General features: G+C 34.1%; 1 long non-coding RNA gene across 1 annotated transcript; it reads left to right on the top strand.

The window, feature by feature from the left end:
* The first annotated feature begins 5,058 nt into the window (after positions 1 to 5,058).
* On the top strand, positions 5,059 to 16,346 carry LOC120142705. Its single transcript, XR_005517876.1, has 4 exons — positions 5,059 to 5,232; positions 13,674 to 13,678; positions 14,114 to 14,117; positions 16,337 to 16,346. It is a non-coding gene; the product is annotated as an uncharacterized LOC120142705 (long non-coding RNA).
* The last annotated feature ends 208 nt before the right edge of the window (positions 16,347 to 16,554 follow it).

Genomic DNA, 16,554 nt, shown 5'->3' with positions numbered 1-16,554 from the left:
TCAATGTCTTTTATTCTTCGATCAACATAAGGTTTATGTCTATCAAAGGCCTCTTTTAGGAGATCACATATTAAATCGATAATGTCTCATTATCTTAGACTAACGCTGGACCCAATGTCTTCCTATCATGCACCTTAATCCAACAAATAGGATTATGAAATTTAAGCTATACAAAGCCTCATCTGATGTCATACGAATACTTTTCTGATAGTTGTTATTATAAGAAAACTTGGCCAAGGGCAAGGACTCCTCAACTACCACGAAAGTCAATAACACAACCCTATCACTTGTGTTTCAAAATTTGTATCACTCTTTAAGACTCACCACCAGTCTATAGATGGAAAGATGTCATGAAATTCAAACGAGTACCTAGAGCATAAGAAAACTTGGCCAAGGGCAAGGACTCCTCAACTACACGAAAGTCAATAACACAACCCTATCACTTGTCTTTCAAATTTGTATCACTCTTTAAGACTCACCACCAGTCTATAGATGGAAAGATGTCATGAAATTCAAACGAGTACCTAGAGCCTCATACAAAGCCTTATAGAATCTTAGGGTAAATCTTGGATCTCGATTAAAAATTATAGATAACATAACAATGTGAAATCTAACAATCTCTGATATATAATCTAGTCAGCTTGTCTAGAGAATAATTAACTCAAAGAGGAATAAAATGAGTTGACTTAGTAAGTCAATCGATAATCACACAGACACAATCCTTCTTAGGAGTTAGAGGCAAACTTCGAACAAATTCCATCGTAATATGCTCCAACTTCCATTCAATAATCTTAATAGGTTGTAATAGACCAAAAAATGTTGATGTTCTGCCTTAACCTGCTGACAAGTCAGACACCTTAACTAATCAGAAATATTTTTCTTCATACTAGCCCAATAGCATCTCTCTCTCATATTAATATACATCTTATCTTTACCTAACTGCATAGCATAAGAGTTACTATAAGCCTCACTATGGATATCCCACTTCAACTCTACATAATTAGGAACACAATAACTGCCCTTGAAGCACAAAATTCATTCTTAATTAAAAGCATAGTTTGATCAGGTGGATCATGCTTAACTTTCCTCATAATGGGGAGCAAAGAGCTATCTAGAATATGTTTGGCCTTAATCTCTTCCGCCAAAGTTGACCTAACCTGCAACTCTTCCAACAATCTACCATCATCAAATAACCTCATCCTGGAAAACAAACATCTTAGAGTTGATATTGTTTTATGGCTCAAAGCATTAACAATGACATTCGCTTTACCCGGACGATAGTCAATCTCACATTCATAATCCTTAAGAAGCGGGAGCACATGATGCTTCCTTAAATTGACCACTTTCATTTTTATTTAATTAAGATGTGGTTAATATGAGTTAATTATCGTTAACAGTTAACAGATTAGGTGACATGATAGTTAAAGATTTTGATATAATCACACATTGGTCCCTATTATTTGCATATTCACTTGATTTAGTCCTTTTAATAAATTAAAATAAATTTAATCCTCCAATCGAATGACACCACGTGTCACTGATGCACGACCAATGCTTGGTCTAAAATAGACTACATGATGTATATATTTGTATCTTAATGTATAAAAACTTGACTTAAATTCATAACATTTTATATATATTAACTTAAATTTTTTATTAACTTATTAAATATATTTTATTATTAACTTAATTTTAAAAATATTTTTTTTATTTAAAAATATATATTTTATTATTATCGAAAGTTTTAAAAATATATATTTAATTTATTTTAATTTATTAAAATAACTAAATTGAGAGAATATGTAAATAACAGGGACCAAATATATAATTATATCAAAATATTTAATAGTCATGTCACTTAATTTGTTAACTGTTAACGGTAGTTAACCCGTAGTGATAATTTATTAATTAAATAAAAATGAAAGTGATCATATCTTAGTTAAATAAAAAAGAAAGTAGCTATATATTATGCTTTTTGAAATCAGTAAGTAAAATTGGATAAATCACATACATAAATAATCACGTAGTTAACCCCAAATCATTTCAACTATGTTAGATATTTTTTAGACTCAAGAATTTAATATATTCCTGACTGATTCCATATATTATATGATCAAGTTGGAGATTATGGTTCTTATAAAAATTATAACGATATTGTCTTCGGTTAAGTGAAATTTCGTAATACTCTTAAGATATTTTGTTTTTGTTTATTATTTTGCCATCTATACTTTCATTTTAGTATAAAATTTTTATTTGATCTTTGTATCAACCACCATGATAATATATTATGTGCATAGCGTATATATATTTAATATGATGTAACTCTTTTAAATCTCTGTAACTTTTAGAATTTACGTTATAATGATAATTTTATAAAATGCTGAGATAGTGTTTTAGGACAACTGGGATTTTAGTATATATACTAGTTTTTTTTGTGATATAACGTTTATTGTGGATTAATTGTTTCTCTCGTACGTGGAGGTAGGCAAGATCGAACTAAATCAAATTCCATCTCTTGCGTGTGTCTTGTTTCTATGATGATATCGCATTGTTTGTTTTCTGCTTAAAACTCCCAACACATCCCATATCCTTTTGAACAGGAAATAGCTGGAACATCAGCAGCCACATTTTAATTCTCTGTAATACCACTTGAGACTTTATTGTCTGAATTTCAGCAGTAGTTGTATTCAGCACACCAAGAGGACCCGAAAACAAAACAGACCTATCCACATTGAATTACATAGAACATTGAGGCTTTGCAACACAATGGATCATAAAAAATAATCCCATAATCCATAGCTTTAATCCAGTGAAGGGATCAAGTTTTATCAAATCCATGTTTTTACCTTCAAGCGCTGATTCAATCTTTGCAAGCCATCAAACTTTAATCGACGCAGAGAAAAACAAGAGGGGCGGCATTCGGATCGACTACTCTTCTACCATACACTATTACATTATGATAAAAGATGTTTCAATACGTGAGCATAAGGGAAAAGATCGCGTCATTAATACATAAATTCATAAAATTTTGAAGGTTAAAGAAATCTTATTACAATGGCAATCAATCAAGGTGTCTCGGAGTAATTGTATGTACCTCACTTTGCAAAGATACATTGGCCTTGAGGAAACAAGAATTATAAGAATTCCTGAACTTTTGAACCTAAGATGAAGAAAGCATTATCAAAGAAGCTATCTTATTGAAGTTAAGAATAATCATATGCATTATACATATAGATGTGCTTGCTTGATTCAGGTTACTTGGAGTTAGAAGTCGAAGAACTGCCTCGATCTTTTATGGAATTTTACACTTCCTCCATGAGATTCTACATTTAACAATCCATAATAGAAATTAATAATATTTATGACAAATAAAAGAAGAAGAGTAAATTAAAATGAATTTTGACTTACTTGGGTGTTAGAAGTTGAAGGCTTGCTTTGATATTCTTTAGAATTCTCACGCTCTTCGATAATGACCGTGGACGGAGACAGGATTGAACTATAAGAAGACAAGTTTTTTAGCTTTAAAATAAATAGGGGCTTAGAAAATAATTAAACCATAAAATTAAGAGATTAAGAGTTTAATTTCACTAATTTTAAAATTCAAAGGTCTTAAAAAGTAATAAAACCAGACAATTTTGGGGTCAAGACTTAATTCTAATAATTTTAAAACTGCTAGTGTCCTAAAACTAATTATACTAAAAAATTTTAGGAGGGCAATGACTCAATTGTAAAGTTTTCAAAATTTATTATGTTATCATGTACACTCATAGTGAGCAACCTCATCGTAGTGCGAATAATAAGCGCATGTCTTATTCTTAATAATACAATGCATCCTGTTATGGTCGCAGGAGATTTGAGAAAACATACCTTTTCTCTGAATAATTGTTGTATGGTTCTATTAAGGCTGCCGTCCCCACTTGCGGGTTCAAACTCTGTGCAACATTAGAATGTTTGAGTGTCCTTAACAGAACATCTTTATCTTTGGGCAATTACTTAAAACTAGAATTTCCAAGGATGGGAATTCAAAGGTAAAATTCCCTGATGAGCAGAAGCTTTCTAACTTTGGTAGACGATGGAGTTCCAAACGGTTGAGTTGGGGGAAACTGATTTCGTCATGATGGTCATCATCATCACCACCTTGAATCATTTCTTGGATTTTTTTGTAATACCTTGCACTAGACTTTTGGATGTGGAATGTGTGATTAATTTTATGATTCCATCACATTGTTCTACATCCAAAGTCATCAGTTTTGCGCATGCAAAATCCTTTGATTTTGGTGTCCTTCCTTTTCCTTCCATATATGCAACAATTTAGAAAGATAAAACAGTTTTAATTCAGTTATCTGAGAGAGTAGCAGCGATGCCGGCTTTTCCTCACCACCTTCACTTTGGAATATCATCTCCTTAAAACAAGATCCGCTTATTTCGAGTGTTCGAAGATTGGGTAACGATAATAAAGGAGCAAGTAAGTTGACAATACGGTAAATTGCTACGAATAGCTCTCAAGTTTGACAACTTTTAGGTTGCCAAAGTAACGAGATTGGTGTTGCTGTTGTTGTTGGCCTTCACAATGCCATATGATCTCTTTGATTCCAGCATTCCATCCCAAAGATAGTTGATGTAGATTTGGAAATGACTTCAGAATTCCCCATTATTTTGTTAACAACACAAACAAAGGATGCATTGGTCAAAATTGAAAGAATATCTTCTAATACTAAACAAGTAGCTCCATTCAGGAGACAGAGTAGATCAAATAAATAAAATAAAATAGTTTGGGAATTAGGATGATACCTCATTCACCCAAAAGAGGGACTGATGACTAGTGTTCCCTATTGTTTCTTGAGAAGAAAACAATATCTCCACAGTCACATCCACTCACTCTCAGTTCCTTCAATGAAGGACAATTTATATTATGTATTTTATTATGGATACTCTATAGATTTGGCAAGGAACAGATATCTAAGGATGTCAAATGTAATAACATCTGATTGAATGAATGACGAAGAAAGTGATGGCACCGCTTTTCTGCTTCCTCCTCATTGGGACCTAGATTCAAATATGATCTCTTCTACTGATTTACAATCCTTTATGCTCATTCTGTCAAGCTTTTGAAGTCTTGTCGAAATATTCAACAGAAAAGCATTCAATAGATTAGAACAATCCTCCAAATCAGTGGAAGTTAGTCTAGAAAAGGAATGTTCAACAAGTTGGTTAGGCCATAGCCTCTCCAATGTTGGGAAATAAACGAGAACAAGTAATTTCCCTATAACCAGATTAGTGAGAATGTGAAATAAAAGAGGAAAATAATACCCGAAATTGATAACAGAGTTAAGCCAATTTGCTTAAGTCTCCGGACTGTTGCAGATCTTTTACTAAGAGAGAAAATTTACAGGTGTTTACAAAACACTCACTACTCACAAGAAAGATCTCTAGTATTGGGAGAAAGAAATGATTTTGGGATGATATTGAAGCTAAATGGGTTAGGGTATTTATAGTTGAAGCTTAAAGACTAATCTTATAAATACCCTAAAGTGCAATGACTATTTGTAATTATCCCATTATCATTTTTCAACAAACATCTACCAAACTTTGAAAAACTATTTTTCAAAGAAACATTTACCAAACTTTGAAAACCATTTTTTCAAAGTTGGTTGCCAAACTTTGAACTAATACTTTCAACAATCTCCCACTTGAAGACTGATTTTAATCTGTCTTCACACCTCGATCGATGCAGTAGTATTTCTAGTCTTGTTATTCTAGCATGCCAACTGAAGTTTAACACAACTTCAGTTTGTCCGTGGTCACCGTCTTTGTCAACATGTCTGCCGGATTTTGAGCTCCACTAATCTTTTCAAGTTTCAAAATCCCATCTTCCAGAAGAGACCGGAAAAAATGATATCGTAATTGTATGTGCTTCATCTTGGAATGAAAAGACGGATTCTTTGCTAGATGGATAGCGCTTTGACTGTCGCAATACAAGACATTATTTCTTGTTTCTTGCCTAACTCTTCCAAGAAACTTTGGAGCCAAACCATCTCCTTGTTGGCTTTCGTAACAAAGACATATTCTATTTCAGTTGTGGAGAGAGCAACTATCTTCTGTAGTTGAGAAACCCAACTCACTGCAGTACTTCCTAGAGTATAGACATACCCTGTAGTGCTCCTTCTGATTTCAATATTTCCGGCTAAGTCATCATCTACATAGCCTGTCAGTATCGTATCTCCACCTTTGAAACAAAGTGCTTTGTTTGTAGTACCCCGTAGGTATCTGAGGATCCATTTGACAGCTTCCCACTGTACCTTTCCTGGATTATTCATGTACCTGCTAACAACTCCCACTGCATGAGCAATATTTGGTCTAGTACAAACCATGACATACATCAGACTTCCAATTACTGAGGCATACGAAACATTCACCATGTGTGCACGTTCTTCCTCCGTCTTTGATGACTGTTCTTTGGAGTCTAAAATGAACACCTAAAGGTGTATTTACTGGTTTAGCATCTTGCATGTTGAACCTGGAGAGTACTTTGTTGATGTACTCAGCCTGTGATAACATCAAAGTCCCCAACTTTATTTCTCTCTTGATTCTCATCCCAAGAATCTTCTTTGTTGCACCCAGATCTTTCATTGCAAACTGCTTCGACAATTTTTGCTTCAAGTTTGTAATCTCTTGCATGTCTGAACCTGCAAAAAGCATGTCATCAACATACAACAATAAAATAATGAAGTTGTTTTCGAACTTCTTGATGTAGCAACAATGATCTGCTTGGCATCTGGTAAAACCACTGCTACTCATGAAGCTATCGAACTTCTTGTACCACTGTCTAGGAGTTTGTTTTAAACCATACAAGCTCTTCTTCAACCTGTATACTAGGTTTTTCTTGTCTGCTGCCTATATGAAGCCTTCTGGATGCCTCATATAAATTTCTTCCTCCAAATCACCATGAAGAAAAGCTGTCTTCACATCTAACTGCTCAAGATGTATATTCTCTGCAGCTACAATTTTCAACACCAGTTTGATTGTAGAAAGTTTCACGACTGGAGAAAAAATTTCATTGTAATCAATACCTTCTTTTTGTTGAAAACCTTTGACAACCAATCTTGTTTTGTAGCGTTTTCTTCCATCGTGCTCTTCTTTGATTCTGTAAATCCACTTGTTATGGAGTGCTTTCTTGCCTGATGGTAATTCAGCTAATTCCCACGTCTGATTTGACATAAGCGAGTCCATCTCATCTTTCATGGAAGACTCCCACTTGACTAAATCCTCTACCTTCATTACTTCATCATAGCACTCTGGTTGTCAGTCAGCAACAAGTAGTGCAAAGAAGGTGAATAACGCTGGGTTGGTTTAGGAATTCTGGATGATCATCTTAGTTCCGATGTGTTTGGTTCTTCTTGAACTTCTTCAGGATTGATCTAAACATCATTTCTTGAAATCTCCTCGAACTCAGCAAATTCCTTTGTTTTAGCTTCGGTATTGGAGCTACTTGATTCTACAGTAGACCTGTCTTTGTACATCACATTCTCATTGAAAATGACATCTCTACTTCTGATGATCTTTCAATTTTCGTAGTCCCAAAATCGGTAACCGAACTCATCACCACCATAACCAACAAAGATACATTTGTTGGACTTGGCGTCAAGTTTACTTCTTTTAGCATAATTTATGTGTACATAAGAAATACAACCAAACACTCTTAAGTGCGAAAGGTTTATTTCTTTCTTGCTCCAAGCTTCCTCTGGTATTCCACTATCCAAGAGAACTGAGGGCCCGCGGTTAATCAGGTAAGCTGTAGTGTTGATAGCTACAGCTCATAGTAATTTGGGCAATCCAGCATGTATCCTCATGCTTCTGGCACGTTCATTCAGATTTCTATTCATACTCTCTGCTTCTCCATTCTACTGCGGTGTCATGGGAACTGTTGTCTCTATGTTGATCCCATTGTTTGCGCAAAAATCTCTGAATCTACTATTTGTGTACTCTCCTCCATTGTTAGACCTCAACCGCTTGACTTTCAAACCAGCCTCATTTTCCATCATAGCCTTCCATTTTCTGAATGTATCAAAGACTTCTGATTTATTCTTCAGAAAATAAATCCACACCTTCTTTGTAGAATCATCGATGAATGTGACATAATATAGTGAGTCTGCAAGAGATGGAACTGGAGATGGTCCCCATACATCAGTATGAACTAAATCTAACTTTTCTGCCTTGGGTGTCTTGTCAATCTTTGCAAAACTGACTTTCTTTTGTTTGCCAAAGATGAAATCCTCGCATAGTCCGTTATATACACTCTTTAGATCTGGTAGCTTCTGTTTTGACAAAAGTGCCTTCATCCCTTTCTCGCTTATATGGCCAAGCCTTTGGTGCCATAGGTTTGATTTTCCATCAGCATTTGTTACTGCAATGATATTCTCTAAATTTGAGGTTACATAGAGAGTACCAGTCTACTTACCACGAGCAATGACGAGTGCTCCTTTGGTAATCTTCCATTCACAGACTGAAAAGGTTGTGATATATCATTCCCCATCAAGATGTCCTACTGAAATCAAATTTCTTTTGAGGCCAGGAATATGTCTCACTCCTTTCAGCTTCCAGGTGGTTTGGTTTGGCAACTTTAATCAGATGTCTCCTTTTCCGACGATCTTCAAGGTTTCAGCATCAGCTAGATGAACCTTCCCAAAATCATCACTGACATAGTTCTCCATGATTTCTTGGCATGGGGTGGAGTAGAAAGATGCCCCTGAATCCAAGATCCATGATTCAATCGGACTGTTGACGCTTAAAATCATGGCATCACTTATCTCCTCTGTCATGTTGGCAGATTCATGTGCGTCGGTATCTTTCTTCGGTGCTCGACAATCTCTTTTAAAGTGACCCTTCTTGCCACAATTATAACAGGTAAAATTTTTCTTTCCCGTTCTTGATTTTCCCGTTCTGGATTTCGATCTTCCATGATTTGAATATCTTCCTGAAGTTCTCCCTTTAGACTTTGTGTGCAAGGCTGAGGAGCTTAATGCTTCACCCGATTCTCTCCGTTGAATTTCATCACTAAATACTAGATCCCGAACATCGTCGAATTTTAATTTGATGTTTCCTGACGAGCTGCTGACTGCTGTAACTGTAGCATTACAACTGTCAGGTAGAGATGATAAGAGAATTAAAGCTTCAACTTCATCATCGAATTCAATTTCCACGGAACTCAACTAGGTTGTGATTGTGTTGAGTTCATTTAGGTGTCGAGCCACTGATGCCCTTTCCGCCGTCTACAAATTGAATAATCGCCTCATCAAATGAACTTTGTTTAAGGTCGATGGCTTCTCATACATACTGGAGAGAGCTGCCATAAGACCCACCGTGGTCTTTTCCTTTGCTATGTTTAAAGTAACATTGTGGGATAACGTCAGTCGGATAACTCCGAGGGCTTGTTTGTCAAGAAGAGCCCAATCTTCATTCTTCATGCCCTCTGGTTGCTTTCTTGAGAGAGGTTGATATAGATTTTTCTGGTACAGAAAATCTTCAATCTGTATCTTCCAGAAGCCAAAGTCCGTACCATTGCAGCCATCGCTCCCACTCAAATCTGGTTTCGTTTGGATCGTTTCTGACAATTCATGCTTAGAACACCTCCGTAGAAAAATTTGTATTACCGACAAAATTTTTACTATTCACAAAATTTACTATTCATGTAAATAGTAATGAATAGTAACCTCGCAAAAAATTGACAATATTCACAACCAAAAGCTATGATTACCAGTTGTTGGGAAATAAACGAGAACAAGTAATTTCCCTATAACCAGATTAGTGAAAATGCGAAATAAAAGCGAAAAAATAATACCCAAAATTGAAAAACTATTTTTAATTATCTTATTATCATTTTTCAACAAACATCTACCAAATTTTGAAAAACTATTTTTCAAAGAAACATTTACCAAACTTTGAAAATCATTTTCAAAGAAACATTTACCAAACTTTGAAAATCATTTTTTCAAAGTTGGTTGTCAAACTTTGAACTAATACTTTCAATATCCATGTTGTCAGTGTTGTAGTTCACAATTCCTCTAGCACAGGAAGTATCACCTGCATGCGAATTTTTATTTTGAATGTGTATGTAACTATATATATAATTGAAAATAAAAGAAAACATTACATAAAAGGAATTCAAGTTAAGGAAATACTATGTTGCTACAATTATATCCATCATGATCTAAAATCAAAAATCTAAATGCAATAATTTTCAAACCATAGTCCCTAAAATCTAAAATTCTAAACCCGTTCATGGAAAAAAGTATTCCACCCAAGTGCATGAATAATTTTAAAAAATTAGGGTATACCTTTTCATTGAAGAGATAATGTGGCGGCGGAACTTCATAGTTTCCATCATTAAAATGGAATGTGTTTAAACCAGTACATTTCATTATTTCTAAACGCCTTAACGAGATAAATTCAATCGGATTAATTCCACAACAAAATCTTTTCAGTTTTGGATGCCCTTTAAGGCGCAAAGACTCAAGTTTAGGAAACACCCTTATGCTGCTGTTAATCCTTTATTCTTTTGTTTCCGCTTTTATTTCTTCTATTACCTCTTCCATTTCATGACAACCCGAAACTAACATTGTTTTCAATTGTACAAAACTTTTAATCATCGATGAAGTAAATACATACTTCAACTTATGGCAATATAACACTTCCAAAGTTGTTAAACTTTGAACACCAAAAGACATTAATAAAAATTGATCATCAATATTCCATATTTTCTCAATACCACCTACCGACTTCAAGTACATCTCCTCAAGACAGGAGATAAAACCTGCAAATATATAAAATCCATGTTTCAGATCATCATAAACAGATCATTCTTAATTATCACTCAAAGTATATAGTTTGTCTTTAGAAAGTAATAAGTTTTTTTTTTTAATATTATATAAAAAATGAAAAGATATAAAAGATTTTATAATAATGTTCTATATAAAATTATTTTAAATTTTGTTTTTTTTTTTGAAAAAAAAATCATCTGAGTTGATGTTATTTAACCGGTAACACCAAATAATGGTGTAAATATAAATAAATACGTGCTCTTTCATCTTTAAAGCAATAAGAAAATGAGGAAAGATCATTTTTTATGCATGCTATAATTAATGTACAAAAGAAAGAAGAAGAGAAATACAATTACCTTTTTATCAAAAAGTCAAGTGGCTGATTGGAATGTATTTTCTGAATACCACGAGCTATTGAATCTATTCAGATGATCCAACCTTAAGATGCGCAGTTTACTGAATCCCAAAATGCCTTTCTCACTGGTCTCTTCCTTTTCTGAAATTAACTCCGTGATGTTCTTGCAATTGGATACCTAAGATTTTTAAGTTGGTGAAGTCTTTTTGGCTATGGAGAATGAGAACAAATTATTCTACATATTGCAGTTATCGACTTTTATGAATCTTAACTGCCCAAAAGATTCAGCACTTGTGTAGTAAAACATTTCCTCAACATCTTCCAATCCATCGAGATATAAACTTTGAGTTTTTCCTAATAACAATTTAATCCCATTCACCAAATGAGTAATTTTATTCATCCTGAGCTTCAGTATTCTTGACGTTTTCAAACCCCTGCTGCTCCAAAGGCTCATACCTCCAATGGAAATCATGTATTTTTCCATCTTCCCGAAAAATGAATTATCTTTTGCTATAGCTTCCACATGAGGAATATGTACGGCCAAAGTGTTTAGACGAGACAAATACTGCAACTCAACAAGACTGGCATTTCTTCTTGGATTCTCAATTCCCTCAACCTCTCAATTGATGAAGCTACAATATAGGTATAGTTCTTCTAATCTGGATAACTTTGATAACACATTTGGTGATATTACTTTAAGTTCCTCACAATAATTCAAGTCTAGCAATTTTAGTCTGGTCAACTGTCCTATCTCCTTTAGTAGCATTTTCATTCTAGATTCACTGAGGTCAAGGATTTCTAAATTTCCCAACTCTCCGAAGATGCCTATATATTCTACATCACAGCCTACCAAACGCAATGTACAGAGATCTCAAGGAACCAATGGAAAAGGCAAGGATGTAAAACGTGTTTTGGCAAATTCCAAGACTTTGAGTCTTTGCATACCCTAAAGAAAGTTATTTGAAAATTTCAAAGGCGGACAATAATTCGTACCAATTGAGAAATAGGTAAGATTTTGACATTCTAATTTATGATTAAGAAGCTCACTAACCTGGACATTCTGTAAGCTTACCAATTGGCTTTTGTTCATTTTCTCATCTGGCCAATCTTTGAATAAAGATAGCTTTGGTGAGAACTTTTGAGTAACATCACGAACAACATCATGCATATCAAAATGGCTTTGGTGAGAACTTTTGCGTGACAGACAAGAGGCCTTCAAGTTGTTTACCGATGTCAAGACTCTATCTCGACTCTCTTCCATGGTTCTAACATCATGGATAAAACCCAAACCAATAGCATATCTCAACAAATCCTCCATATCAGCATTATGACCCATTATGATATAGAGTAAAAAGATTGGCCCAAGTTCCTCGACTTCTAGAAACTTGTACCTTAACTCTATTGCTGAATATGCCCCGCTATGCTTTTGAAGTTTCTTTTGGAGGGATTACTTAGCTGTCGCAAAGCATCCCTCCTTTCAAACAAATTCTGCTTAGGTTTTAAAGCCTTTGCAGTTGTTGCCATAGCGATCGGCAGTCCTGCACATCGTTTGGCAACTTCAACCGCTGTAGATTGTAAGTCAGATCTTTGAACAATATAGCCAGCCCTTTTCTTGAACAGATTCCATGCTTCATCTTGTTTCAATGTTTCAACTGAAAAGTTTGGTTCAGAATCCATTGATTTTAACACGTCAAGCCTCCTAGATGTCATCAATATCTTGCATCCCTTGTGTTGGTCTGCTGAAGGAATTCCAATTATATCCACTCTTTTTTCTCCAAAATATCATCCAAGATGACAAGAACATTTTTGGCTTTCTTCAGTCGATCACGTAGTCGGGCTGCTCGAACATCAACGCTTGGGTCGTCTAGTTTGAGTCCTAACTGACTGGCAATCTCATTTTGAAGATTTTGTGTGTTAGAGGTTTGCGTTACAGCTATGAAGACCACTTCATTAAACAGTTGTTTCTCCATGGCTCGTTTGGAAGCCTCTTTGACGAGTGTGGTTTTACCCACACCACCCATCCCGTACACTCCAATTATACTGACTGTATCATCATCTAATGCCGCCATGACTTCATCTAAAGCAAAGCTTCTTGATCCGAAGGCCTCATACTCTGACAGGTCTGATAATGTCTATCCCTTTTGGATCAGAATGGTAGGAAACTCCATCAAAGTTATCCTTTTGTGTCATGAGTTGAGCTATGTCATTGGCCTCCTTGTCCGCTTTCTTGCTAATCCAGTAACTGGACATGAAATCAGGGCAAAATCCAGTAAAACATTTCTTCTTTGATTTATCTTCAGTCTCCTGCAATTGTGTCGCAGCCTTCTTGGAGATCTTCTCACCGGCCACTGTCAACCACTTTGAAAATCATCAAAAATCACATGCCCCTTCCAATTAGCCGAGTAAACATATTGTTGCACCATTTTTCTTGCATCCTTTAGGTCTTGAACTTGACTCCGGAGATTGAGAAACTTGCTCCTGGACTTGAATAAGTAACTAAGTTGTCGTGCAGCGGGATTGACGGTGTACTCAGCAGCTTTGGCAACAAGAGATCCAACAATGCCAACAAAAAATTCCAAATTTTACCTTGAAAATTTCGATATGAAGCAGAACAAACTGTAGAACCACCTGGAAGTAAATCCTTACCAACAAAACACTCGTTGCGAAGTAAAACAAAAAACAAGAACATATTGAATAACAAAATGCATATTTGAAACAGTGGTGTAAATATGATATAATCAAAGAATAAAATAATGGAAGCAGTGTATTAAACAAAGAATGCCTCCTCTAATTTGGATATCCAATGCAAAAGATTAATAAGCTTTAGCGTTTGATTTCTTCCTATTCCTACATTGAAATCCTTGACTGGATCTGGATTTGGCTTCTGCATGCAAGGATAGTGCATATTTTTTATTTGTATTTATTTCTTTCTCGACAAAAGCATCGTTGACTAGACCTGGTTTTGGTTTCTGCATTGAGATTCAAATCCAATAATTTATCTCTTCATTGTTTATTTGCAGTGGAACAAAAGCCTTGGTGACCGAGAAATCTTGATTGATTCCATATATTATATTATAAAGTTGTCAGAGATTATTATAGTATGCATGATGCAAGGGACTACATGTTGAAATGTTGAGATTGCAATGAAGCAGAGAATCAAAATGAAAAGTTCAGAAATCTTGAAGAAGCATAGAAACAGAAAGCAGACAAGTAGGAAAATAATATAGATAGAGTACAATTAGATTATTGGGTTAACTACATGATTGATCACTTATGTTTGTGTTTGTCTACTTTTCCTTAATGATTTCAAAAAATATAATATACGGTCATTTTCATTTTCATTTAATTAAGATGTGATCACTACAGGTTAACTGCCATAGATTGGGTGATGTCGCAGTCAAATATTTTGTTATAATCAAATATTTGGTCTATGTCATTTACATATTCTCTCAATTTAGTCCTTTTAATAAATTAAAATAAATTTAATAATTCAATCGAATGATGTCACTTGTCATTGATGTCACGACCAATGCTTGGTATAAAATAGACAACATGATGTATATATTTATTTTAATTTTAATTTAAATACATATTTTTTATTTTTATCGTAACTTTTAAAAATATATATTTAATTTATTTTAATTTAAAAATTTATATTTAATTTATTAAAACGGTAAAGTTTGAAACGTTAGACACCGAAATGAGTCTAAAAAATACTTTAGGCACCTATTTGTGAAAAGCGGTATAGTTTGAGTACTTATTTTATATTTATGCATTCGGGATATGATTTTTTTTTGATCCATATTTTTACCTTCAAACACTGATACAGAAAAATAGGATGAGCATCAATCACATTGAATAATTTTGCTACCATACATGATGAGTGCTTTAAATTGAAGATATTTACTTGTTGATTTTTTTGTATTGTCGAATTATTATTGTTGATTTGGTTATGTTTCACTCATTTTTTGTGCAAGAGCTTAATTTTCAGAAACAACAATGAAATGCGTGATTCTACTTTTTTTCTATTTTCTGGAATCATGGCTGGAAACATGGGCATGACCTAGGGCATTACATAGTCTAACGTAATATTTTTTAGAAGATTAAATCAGTCACAACTTCTAGAAATCCAATCAGCATTAATTTAGAAGATGGACGGGCAAAGCCATCCTAGGGAGATTTATCTTAGGAATTAAATTTGAATTTAAAATACTTTGGGGGTTTATTTTATTTTGAATTTATTTAGTGTATCTTTTGGATTTTAGAAGATTATAAATACCCATTTGGGTATTGCTTGAACATGCACTTTTTTTCTTTTAATTTATAAAATTCTCTTAGGTTTTTATTCAAAGTTTTTTTTTCATTTAGCCTATGGCTTAGTGATGACTCAATTCATTCGGTGAAAATTGAAAAGCACTTAATATCTTCGGATAATATTCTTAATTTTCTATAAATTTGGAAAGAAAATGACTTTCCTTTAAAAATCTCAACAATTTCATTTCAAAAAGAGCTCATTGGTTTGCATGTTGTTATGATATACAGTTGGGAGGGAGAGTCAGCTGGTAGCAAATTCTACTTCTTGTGAACACACTTAGCAGCGGTCTTTTAAGGGAAATTGAGACTGGGTTCAATTCTCATTGAGAAAATATAACCCTATTCTGGGCTTTCCAGTGCATAAATATCTTTTGGTACTAAGGGCGATGGTCGTGGTTAGTCCAGGCAAGGACTGAATTTCGAAGAGTGACTTGAGAGTATCGGTTTACTAGAGAGAAAAGTAAGTTACAAGGGTTGTGCCTTGTATACTGTAATCGACATGAATCCTAAAGTAAAATCCATATCGATGATCTAAATGAATTGAGGTGGAACGAAGCTTGAGGTTATTTTTCATCATTATTGCTTTCAATTTTTTTACTTTCATTCCTTGTCATTTTTTTATTTGGTTTATGTTATTTAATTTTTATATCACCAAACACTTTTTTTTTTCACTTTCAATTTCCTTGGGTCAAGTTCAACACAATACGACGTTGAAAATTTCTAAGTCCTTGTGGATCGACCCTTTCTAATCTATACTATGCTTTCATTTATTTCATTTGAGAAAAATGAATAATTATCTGATAGTCATAACACTTGTCAAATTGGCGCCGTTACCAAAGACTTTAGCTAGTTACTAATATTATTTTATTTTTATATACGATAGATAATCTGAACCAGGTCGTCGAGCTAATGACGTTAAACAAAACACACTCTAATGGGGGCAACCTATTTTTATTTTTTTCATTTATTTTATTTTATTTATTTATTATGGTTATTAATTTATTTTTCTTTTGACTTTTTTAGGTACCAAAGTATTTTTCAGATCAAACTCCGATGAAGGACCATGAT

Source organism: Hibiscus syriacus, unplaced genomic scaffold (genome assembly GCF_006381635.1).
Source record: "Hibiscus syriacus cultivar Baekdansim isolate YM2019G1 unplaced genomic scaffold, ASM638163v2 tig00110831_pilon, whole genome shotgun sequence".
In the NCBI taxonomy this organism is placed as follows: domain Eukaryota; kingdom Viridiplantae; phylum Streptophyta; class Magnoliopsida; order Malvales; family Malvaceae; genus Hibiscus; species Hibiscus syriacus.
This window is presented reverse-complemented; position numbering and strand designations above follow the sequence as displayed.